The sequence below is a fragment of the Rattus rattus genome, chromosome 7 (genome assembly GCF_011064425.1).
Source record: "Rattus rattus isolate New Zealand chromosome 7, Rrattus_CSIRO_v1, whole genome shotgun sequence".
NCBI lineage: Eukaryota > Metazoa > Chordata > Mammalia > Rodentia > Muridae > Rattus > Rattus rattus.
The window spans coordinates 4,543,468-4,554,929 of record NC_046160.1 but is presented as its reverse complement, the minus strand read 5'-3'; positions in this window follow the sequence as shown (position 1 = coordinate 4,554,929).

Below are 11,462 nucleotides of genomic sequence, written 5' to 3'. Positions count from 1 at the left end.
TAATCAAGTGGAGTCCTAGGCAGCCACTTAGCCATCTGTAGAAAAATATTGGCTCTGGAAATGGTAGTGCCTGGTAGGAGACCAGAGGCATAGAAATCTGTTTTGAGAATCATGTTCCTGGCCTGAATCGGACCCCACGTTAAGGGGGGTCAGCTGAGGACAGAGTTCCTGAGGACACGGAGGGAAGAGAAGCCAAGTAGTTTGTTTTTCTTACAGTCACAATAGGGAAGGCCCTTCTGAGACCTCCGTCAAGGGGAAAAGCTCACCAGGCTGACTGATGTCTCCTCCAAAATTGAGCTGTTGTGCCTCAACCAGGACATGCTCTCCTGGAAACTACACCAAGTGGATTGCTTTGTGGACACATCCCAGCTCCCCTGCCAAGGAGCTTTCTCTGTTCTCTGTCCCTAGCCTTCTCCCACTCCTGACAATCCACTTCTTTGCGCAGGAAAAACAGCATCTGTCCACAGGGTGGTGGCCTGGGCCTGGGCTGGTCCTGTAACGTTGGTGACACCCCCTCCCCTACCCCCACAGTTTCTATCCCTTGATTGAACGAAGCAACAATGAATTAGGCAAGTATTTAAAAAACATGTTTCAAAATGAACTTGATCAATTAACTGGGTTCTCATTAACAAGAGTTCTCTTTCTACCTCATATTTTGATAAAAGAAACACATTGTGGGCTGAACTGCATCTCCCCCAAAATGTTTCAAACTCCCAGTGCCTGGTAACTGAGTTTGATGTAATCGAGTTAAGATGAGGTACATAGAATTGGGTGATTTCTTTTTTTTTTTTTTTTTTTTTTCTTTTTTCGGAGCTGGGGACCCAACCTTAGGGCCTTGTGCTTGCTAGGCAAAGCGGCTACATGAGCTAAATCCTCAACCCTGAATTGGGTGATTTCTAAATTCAGAGACTGCTGTGAAGAAAAGACACTGACAGCAAGGATTACAGACTGGAGCAAAGGAACGCTGCAGAGAGCCTTGGGATGGGAGGAGGGCTGGGGGGAAGACAGCACAGCGTACCTAGCACCAACTGGACAGGATGGTGGATGCCTGTAATCCTACCACTGAGATAGAGGTGACGGGGTCAGAAGTTCCAGGCCATCCTTGCCGGTGTATTGAGGCTAGCTCAAACACAACGAAGGAAAATCAAAGAGAAAGAAGCCCAGAGGGCATATCCTCTGGAGCCCCCAGAGAGTGCTTGGCTCTGCTAACTCTCACTTTGGACTTGTAGCTTCCAGAACTGTTTGGAATAATTTTGTTTTTGAAAGCCAACCTTAAATGACTGGACTCTTAAACTCCAGTGCTTTTGTACGCATACATCTTGATTCTGGGCTTGTACCGTTCTTAGTGTTTCTCACAACGTCGGAAAACTGTCTTAGAGGAGCTGATAGTATAGTGTCTTATCTGTTCACGTGAAGGCACTTGATAGCTTTACTCTGCGATATTTCACAACAATAGATTTCAGCAAGGGGTCTGAGAAATAATTAACTCGTGCATGTGTGCAAGCATGTGTGGGTATGTACATGCATGTGTATGTATGTGTGTGTGTGCGCGTGTGTGTACTGATAAAGAATTTGTACTGTTTAAATATACTGCCTACATTAAATTATATCTAAGAAACAAAACTAACATCTGGCAATGCCTCCCCTAGATCAAAATAGAGTTAATAAGTGTTTAACAGCAAAATCCGATGCTATATGAAGGCCTGGGCCTGCTGTATTTGAGGCCTCCCTGGACCGTTGAAATTGACAGTTGTGTCAGTGTATGTCACAGCCTCCGACACAGCCACTCTACCCAGAGTCGGGGAAGTCAATATTATTGACTCGGGGAGAAGAAGGAACTAAATGCCTCTCGCCGCTGTAACATGACCTCTCCAGCAAGTAGCTTGAGTATCCCATAACCATGCATGACTCTCAATTCTTGTACTGGTATAGATTTCCATATGAACTTGAATCATGGACCTGAAATAGAAGAGACAACAGACCCTTCCTTTTGCAAATCTTCAAAGTTATCTTTGAATAAATATTAACTCGGTTCTGACGTTTGGGTAGGAACTCATGCCAGTCGGAGGGAGCTGTCGGTTAATGTCAGGAATACATTTACGCATGGCACTTCAATTCCCTCAGGCCATACGTGTGGGTTTATGACTCCTCAGACCTCTCGGAGCAGTACATGCTGACATTTGTCAGGAGGCATGGCAGTGGAGCTGAAGAGGTGCCTGTTACATCTATGGAATCAGGGTATGCATAGACATCACCCCCAGCAGCCCTCCTCAGTGTGGGAACAGACCACAGTGCTATTCTGTTCAAAGTCCCAAGGGATGACCTACACCAGGGCTACTTTTTAAATGTCCTATAATCGACATGGTATAACAGCACAGGTACATAAAGAGTCACAGAGATTAGTGTCTCAGAAGAAAGTGTTCAGGGTTAACCCCAAATCTATGAGGAATCAACCATCAATAAAGGGTGTTAGGAAAACTTCGGTGTAGACATGGTTTAAAAAAAAAAAAAGAAAAGAAACAAATTCTATGTCTTTTGTTTGTTTTTTTTTTTTTCAATACTCGGCTTCTCTGCATAACAGCCTTGGCTGTCTTGGAACTCATTCTGTAGACCAGGCTGGCCTTGAACTCACAGATATCTGACTGCCTCTGCCTCCCAAGTGCTGGAATTAAAGGCGTGCACCACCACAGCCCAGCCCAAATTTTATATCTTAAAGTGGAGTAATTTTTTGAGTCTGGTGCCTTGGGCTATTGGCTACCCTGACACCTGATCCTGGAACAGTTTTTTTGTTTTTGTTTTTGTTTTTTTTTAAGATTTATTCATTTATTATATATAAGTACACTGTAGCTGTCTTCAGATACACCAGAAGAGGGCATCGGATCTCTTTACAGATGGTTGTGAGCCACCATGTGGTTGCTGGGAATTGAACTCAGGACCTCTGGAAGAGTAGTTGGGTGCTCTTAACCACTGAGCCATCTCTCCAGCCCCCTGGAACAGTTTTTGCATAAGCCAAATTTATCTTTAAAGTCTACAAAGGTACTAGAAGGATCTATGGGAGTTTCCAAGTTCTTAAGTGAAACAGAAAATCCAGAAATCATTAAATAAATTATTAATGAACTAATTTATGTAACGCTGCCCTGCAGAAGCCATGAAGCAAGAAATCAAAAGTCAAACTGGAGAGACATTGGCGACTCACAAGGCAGCGCAAAGGGCAATTTCCCCTAATATCTAAAGAGTGTCTAATGCCAATAAAGACTCTTCAAAAAATCAGGAGAGGCCTAGAGAGATGGCTCAGCAAGTAACAGAATTTATTGTTTTTGCGAAAGACCCAGGTTTGATTCCCAGGATCCGCATAGTGGTTCACAACTCTCTGTAGCTCCTGTTCCAGGAGATCTGAGATCCTTTTCTAGGTCTGTGGGTACCAAGCACACACATGATGCACATACATATGTGCAGGAAAGCATTCAAATACACAAAATAAAAATAAGTCTGCAAACATTCAGCAGAAAATGGTACTTTGAAGTTGAACGGACTTCACAAAAGATTGAAATATATGAAATATATGAAAATATACTCATCTCCAGCTAGAATTGGTGGTAGGTGTATATGGCTCTAATCCTTGTGTCTTGGAGGCTGAAGTGGGAAGATTAGAAGGTCAGGCAAAGCAAGTTCAAGGCCAGCCCGTACTCCATGAGCCCCCGTGTGAAAGGGAAAGGAGGAGGAAGGAGCCATGACAGCAGCTGTTGATCTTCTCAGTGGTTAACACAGTATCAACGGATGATTGTTATTATTTAGGTTTTATTCACTATCGTGTACATACATGTGTGCACATACATGTGCCATGACGCCTGTTCGCAGGAATTTGTTCTAGTCTTCCACCAGAGGAATGCTAGCTTCCGCCATGGTGCTACCAGGCCAATGAGCAGGGTCCTCCATGGCCTCTGCTTCAGTTCCTGCCTCCAGGTTCATGCTTAGAGTTCCTGCCCTCACTTCTCCTCATGATGGACCATACCATACACCCACGCGTGCACACATGCACACACACACACACACACACACACACACACACACACACACACACACGTTTCTTTCATCATAGTGCTTTATCATAGCAACAGAAAAGCAAATGAAGACACAGCCTTACCCGCTGAGCCTCAAAAGATGGAAATTTAAACATGGCAGCTATGGGATAGTAAAACCTGACAGAAACTCTAGAAAGACAACTGGGCAGTATCTAGAAACATTGTTTTAGTATTTAGCACATCGATTCCAATAATTTTTTCAGATATAACCATTCTGGGAGGAACGGCACTTGCCCATGGTTCCTTGTTGTTTTGCTCACCGTTAGGGGTGTTAGGAGCAACAAGCCCGTCCTTCTGAGCAGCCTGCTTGACGTCATATACTGGCATGGCACGATAAAGTGATGCTACGGAGTGAATAAAAGGGAAATTCATGTAGTCTTTGCTTAGGTCGTCTAAAACCTATACTGGGAGAGACACAGGTGAAACATTTCAGAGCCGCATCCCACACTTACATCCTTCCATCCCACACATGCTATGGGCATGTTCTCGGGGTGCCTGGGCAGGACTGAAGCTGCTGTTTGTGAGAGCACGCAGTCCCTTCGCTCTCCAGGAGTCTCCTCCATTGATACGCTTGCTTGGCTTCCTAGAGCTCGGCTTCCAGGCCGGCCATGTTCTTTCTGCCAGAAGCAATCAAGCCTGAAACATGGTTTCCAAAGTTCCCTTCTCCAGTTAGATGGCAGATGCTACCTGATGTTACTTGATCTGTGCCTTCCTCAGGGTCTAACTGCAGTGAAGAGGTACCACGACCATGGTTCTATCTTATGAAAGAAACATTTAACTGGAGCTGGATTATAGTTCCAGAGGTTCAGTCCATTATCATCATGGCGGGAAGCATGGTGGCATGCAGACAGACGTGGTGCTAGAGAGATAGCTGAGAGTTCTACAGCTGGGTCTGCAGGCAGCAGGAAATGACAGTGACATACGAACAGGCTATGGCTTCTGAGACTTCAAAGCCCAACTCCTAGTGACACACTTCCTCCAACAAAGCCACACCCACTTTGACAAGGCCACACCCACTCCAACAAGGCCACACCCTCTAACAAGACCACACCCACTCTAACAAGGCCACACCTACTAATAATGCCACTCCCTATGAACCTATGGGGGCAATTTCATTCAAACCCTAACAGTTTGTGAGCATAGCAACTAAAGACAACAAAAGAAGTTGCCTCATGTTGCTCCTGGTTTTGTTTCAAGTGGCAAACACCAGCAAATGCTTGCATGGTGTTAAGATTGTGCAAATTTGAGCTCTGTGATAGGTATCAGAAGTATAAGGAAGCAAGGTTAGACAATAGCTGGGTTAGCCTAAATCTACGATCTTTTAATTTGATGGTAGGTGAGGTCTGCCCTAGCTCACCCTTTGCCCGAGTAGGTCGACTATTTGATTATGCTCCAAACTTCTCACTCACTGAGTGCCAATGAAGCCAATGAAGACTCTCTGTGCAGGCCTATGTGTGCGATATGCGCTAGAACTGAGCAATGGTTCTGAGATGCCCCATCTTCTAGGAATCTCTACGTGGACAGCAAATCTCGCCAAACGGGTCTTCTTTGTTTCCAATTCAGCATCTCTGGTTCTAGCGAGCCTCCCTACAGGGCTCCCCGCCCAGCTCCTAAGGTCCCGAAGAGAGAGTTGGCAGGTTTTGATGCGCTGGGAACAGAGTATTGCACGCATTGTTGTGGGTTATCAGATGAACAATCTTGGCAACGCTCCCATCCCGTCAGTCGAAGCTCCAGTCTGAGAGGGGTTTAATTGCTAGAAGGAATCTTAGCAGGCCCTGGAGAGACCACTCAGAAGAGAGGCGTTCTCTCTAAGTGTGACTTGTCTTGCTCATAGGAGCATCACATGACATTCTAGCTTACTCTTTAAAAAACAAAGTAGAAAGTTATTTTTAAAAGAGGAACAAAGGTCAATGCCCTTTAAGGGACTTTAAGACCCATTTTGAAAGTCCTTAATCTTCCTGTTTTCTATGTGCTGAAAACTCCTTCCCTCTGTTTCTAAGGAAGTGGACCCTGTTGTAGCTATTTCCACACTCCTCAGCAAGGTGCAAACGACGTCGGAGCAACCACTTCCTGCTTCAGATAAAATGCCACTTCATGGAAAAGAGAATTAAGAATTTTGATTTTAAGGAAAGAAGCTGAGGGTGTGGTTTTCTGGTAGAATCTCTGCCTGGCATGTGTGGAGTCCTGGGTTCAATCCCCTATGCCTGGGAGTAAAGAGAATTCAGAACTTCTTAAATGGTTAATTCATTAAAAATTTTCCTCAAGACTCATTTACTGTCGAAATGTTAATGTTTTCCTGGCAAAATATCTTACCTCATCTTTCTTTGCCTTTCATATTTTTTGATAGTGAAATTTATTAGTTTAATTGATTTCTCAATGTATCATTGAATATAATGCCTCTTTTGTTTGTTTTGTTTTGTTTTTTGAGACAGGGTTTCTTTGTGTAGTCCTGGCTGTCCTGGAACTTGCTCTGTAGACCATGTTGGCCTCGAACCCAGCGATCCCCCTTCCTCTGCCTCCCGAGAGCTGGTATAAGGCCAATTTTTAATGGCAAAAATTTGGTTCCACAGAAATTTTATAAAGAAAAAATTTGAAACACGTTATAAATTTACGTGTTATCCTTGTGCAGGAGGATGTCTGTGTTGCTCCGTGTTTAATACATGTCCTGCCAAAGTGAGCGCCTGACAGTCATCTTAGAAGGTAAAATGAGGAGTAAGATGGAGTTCCGCACCCTGACACTCAGAACCTTTCCTTCCCCACCCCCTTTCCTTATCTCGAGTGCAGAGGATCAAACCTACGCTTCCCATGTGCTGGGCGCATGCTTCATCACAAAGCTGCCTCTCAGCCCCAGCTCTTATTTCCTGCTTGAGCTCGTAGTAGGAGCTGGATCGATGTGCTCAAATGCATCTATAAAACAACTCACGTGCATTCGGTACTCGGTTGTTTCTCCTTCCCTCCCATTGCCCAGTGTGGACAGTGGCTTAACTGTGTAGCTTTTGTCTTCTCTCCTTCATAATGGAAGACGCACAGCCAGTGAGTTTTGCTCTCTATCTCCCTCTCTCCCACACACACACACACACACACACACACATACACACACACACACACACACACACACACCACACACACACACACACCATACACACACACACACACACACACTACACACACACACACTACACACACACACACACACATACCACACACACATACATACACACTACACACACATACCACACACACATACATACACACCACACACACCCCCAAACACACACTCACTACTCACATCTCCTGCTCTTCTGCCATTTGGCATGCTGCCTTATGACATCCTCATGCCTCATACTCTCCTTTCTGTGTTCCATCCATGACACTAAGTAGTGCTGTGTTCCGTGTCTGAGTTGTGCGGCCAAGGATCATATCTCTCCCACTCAGCATGCCATGGACATACAGTCAGTACTAATTCTGACAGACTGACAGTTAAAGACACCATCCTGTGATCTCTCCTGCTCTCCTTTCCTTGTTCATTTCTGTTCTGAAAGAAAGATCTCTCCATGTTTCTTTCTGGCTAGCGCGTGTGGCTGAACGTAGAACTCGTAATGCTGCATTATGGGGTTCTCTTGGCCTCTTGGTTAAGAGGGAGCCACAGAGGAAGTGGAACAAGGGAATCATGGGATTTTGATCTATGAACAGTGCTGGGTATGGTGACAGGACGTGAAGAGGGAAGATGAAGGACAAACTGTAGATTTAAGAATTTATTTTTTCATTGGGCCCACAGATACAGTTAAATCTCTGGAATTAAAATGTTTAGGCATGAACGTGATTCCTAGTGTTTCATAATATTTTCTGAAAATTAGAAATGAATAGCTTTCTGAGGAAAGAAATCTTTATCTCAAGTTGACCATTCTTACAATCTCACATCAATGTCCTTTCCCTGTTAAACACTAGAGCAGTTATTCTGTTGTGAGGCCGGAAGAGGAAGTCTCCCTACAAGGTGGCACAACTCAGGTGGCTGAAACTGAGATTGATACACCCCATCCTGGCCATCTCAGACTTGGTCTGTCCTCCCTCAGCCCCTCGGTCAGTATGGCTTGTGAAGTCCTGCAGCTAGTGTCCTCTGAAAGTGTCTCCATACGCGATGGCTTTGCCCAGGCTGTCTCAGATCTGCCCACTGGCCACCTCTTCCTCACCTTTCCTGTCCTCACCACTTACTGATCTGCTGATCTTTCTATCCAGGTCTTAGAAATACAGACTGTTTCATCAGATCTCCAACAACTGTCATTTGTCACAGGCCTGAATGGTAGAACTCTGTTTGTCTGTTTGTTTGTGGCAATAAGGGTGGTGTTGAATTTTGACAAAACAAAATAAAAATTACAACTAGTATCAGCTCTGCAAAAACAAAACAGAGTCCACAAAACCACAATTGTTTTATCTGTCTTAACCACCGGATGCTCCTCAGTTTCTCCTGGACGAGAATGCAGCAGTGCACAATGGTGATGGACTCTGGCTCTGTCCCAGGCCAGCATGGGGCTTTGGGTTTTACCGCCAGCTTGAACAGAGGCAGTAACCATGGGGCACCAGCTTCAGAGTGAAGAATTAACTTCCACACATCTTCCTGGAGGCAATACTTTGAGACTGTATACTAGTTTTATTTTTATTGAAGGGAATTTAAAACTTTGCTAACAAATACATTTAAAAATAAGGCAGGCAGGGGATGTTTTATGTGAGTTTCATAGATGGGGAAACGGCAGCTAAGGTAATAGACTTAAATAGTGGTCGAGCAGGGACCAGTGCTAAAAAGTTCTCATTTCCAGACCAGATGTTGCCAGAGAAAGGCAGTTACTACTATTTTCCCCTTGTTGGAGATGCCTGGTTTCCACAACACTAAGATAACCAGCATATACCCAACAGAGTCATTGGCTCTGTAATTTTAGACTTGGTGGAACCTTAGGGACCCTCTTACTCACAAACTCTGTAGAGGGCCCAACGGAGGGCCCTACACAGCCACCTAGGCAGCCGCCTCTCAGAGTCAGGCTGGAGTGAAGTTGACTGCCTGCTGGCATCCATTGCAGCGGCAGCAGCTTTTGTTTTTAATCTCTTGTCTGGTTTGCATATTAATGATCCCCAGAAGACTCCCTTGAAAAGACAGGCTAGACAGCCCTGTCTATAGAAATGGAGAGGTGGCAAATTGAGGCACATTTTAGGGTGTACCGACCAATACACAAGATAATAAGCAATATTGGACCAAGCTTACCTGGTGATTGTGGAATATCCCACTTCAAGCTGCTGCCTTTCTGAGTTCATGCACCTCTTTTCTTCTCTCTACCATCAGCAAAAGGGTACAGAAAGCACCTTAAGTGCTCGAGAAGTTGTAGAATTGATCCGAGCGTAAGAAAATATTCTTTTAAAATAATAACAGTACGCACGTGCGTGAGCCTCGGTGCACACGTGGGGGTCAGGGCATAACTTGTGGGAGTCAGTTCTCTCGGGTCTGGCAGCAGGCACCTTAACCCAATAAGCCATTTTGCCAACTCTGGTGGAAAATTTCAAATATCTTGCCTTTTGATGTTTCATGTTCTAACTTCCAATAGGGTCTAACCAAGAGCAGCTAGCTGTAAGGAAAATTATGGGTTTATTTTAAAGGCAGCAAGAACATTCTTCTACTAATATAAATATTAGTATAGTTCTAAGACTATGATGCCAATTAAATGAAAGATGTAGGCAATATGGTAATTTATATTTATTGACTGCTTAAGTGTGAGACATAAGTAAACTATGTAGAAGGCTTTAGAATGAGATATACATAGTCTCCGAACCTGGTTGCAGGGAAACCTGAGATAAACCCATCTACCCAGCTGGAGCTCAGTTTTGGCATCTGTAGAATGAAGCTGCTTGAAAGCTGAGAGCAATAACATACTCTGTGTACAGAGAGAATCTCTTCTAAGCATCGCCTGTCAATAAAAAAGCCAATGGCCAATGAGCTGAGGCAGGAAGTAGGAGGTGGGACATTAGCAGGAAGAGAGAGGATTCTGGGAAATAGTGAGGGTTAAGAGAGAGCTGTGGAGGAACAAGATGAGAGATGAGATAGGATACAGACAGAGGAGACCTAAGTAAACCAGTAGGTAGAGGAACACGGAGAGACATTGAGGGAGACGCGAGGAGACGAGAAGGAAGGAGCAGCCACCGAGGGGTAAACATAGAACAGATTAAATGGTTAAATAAGTTACGAGCTCGTCAGGGACTGAGCCAAAGCTTATGGCCTAGGCATTTAATAATAACCAATTAGTCTCAGAGTCGTCACTCTGGGAGCCTGGACTGAGAAAGTAAAAACCGAATTTAATATTTTTAACATCTGTGCTTATCTCTTCCTTATCACACGAATTTCCTTCCATTCTCTTTTCTGAAATGTTGAATATAAGTCCCTCCCCACCACCCCCTCCGCCAACCAATGGCTTCTTTTTGAGGCAAAATCTAGCTGTGCAGCTAGTTACAAGCTCATGATCTTTCTCCCTCAAACTCCCAAGTGCTGGGATTATAGATACATGACACTCACACTGTACCAGTTTGGTCTAGTTTGCTGTTGTTGTTGTTGTTTTGTCCTCTGCACCAGCAGCAAGTGTTCCTAACTGCTGAGCCATCCTCCATCCCCCACTCCCTAGTTCGACCTTCTCCTTCACAGAATTTTATTTCTAGCACCAACGAGTACATGCTATGCCATATGATATGTTACTTCTCCTGTGGTTTGAATGTGGGCTGGTGAGATGGCTCAGTGGTTAAGAGCACTGATTGCTCTTCCAAAGATCCTGAATTCAAATTCCAACAACCACATGGGGGCTCACAACCATCTGTAATGAGATCTGATGCCCTCTTCTGGTGTGTCTGAAAACAGCAACAGTGTACTTACATATAATAAATAAATCTTTTTTAAAAAAGGAGTGTGAAGTATCCTTACAGACGCAGGCTCATGTGCTTGAGCACAATAGTCCCCAGCTGGGGTGCTGCTCAGAAGGGCTTTGGAAGCTTTAGTAAATGGGGCCAGACTGAAAAATGAGTCACTTGAGGTAGATAGCACCATCCTCCTTTCTGCTTAGGTTACTCTGCTTCCTGACTGCAGAAGTGGTCACACCAGTTGCCTCCAGCTCCATGAAGGACTGTATCCCTTACAACTGTAAGCCAAAGAGAAACCATCTCTCAAGTTGCTTTCTGATAGTCATGTTGCCGGAGCAATGAGAAAAATAACTTATTAAAATAGAAAAACAACTTGGGAGCAATTACCTCATTAGCAACTGACTCACTGCTAACTGCTCATGCATTACAGTGAAAGAGAAAAACTGGGGCCTCAGGCCAATCAGTCAGCAGAAGACCCTCATTACCATTCTG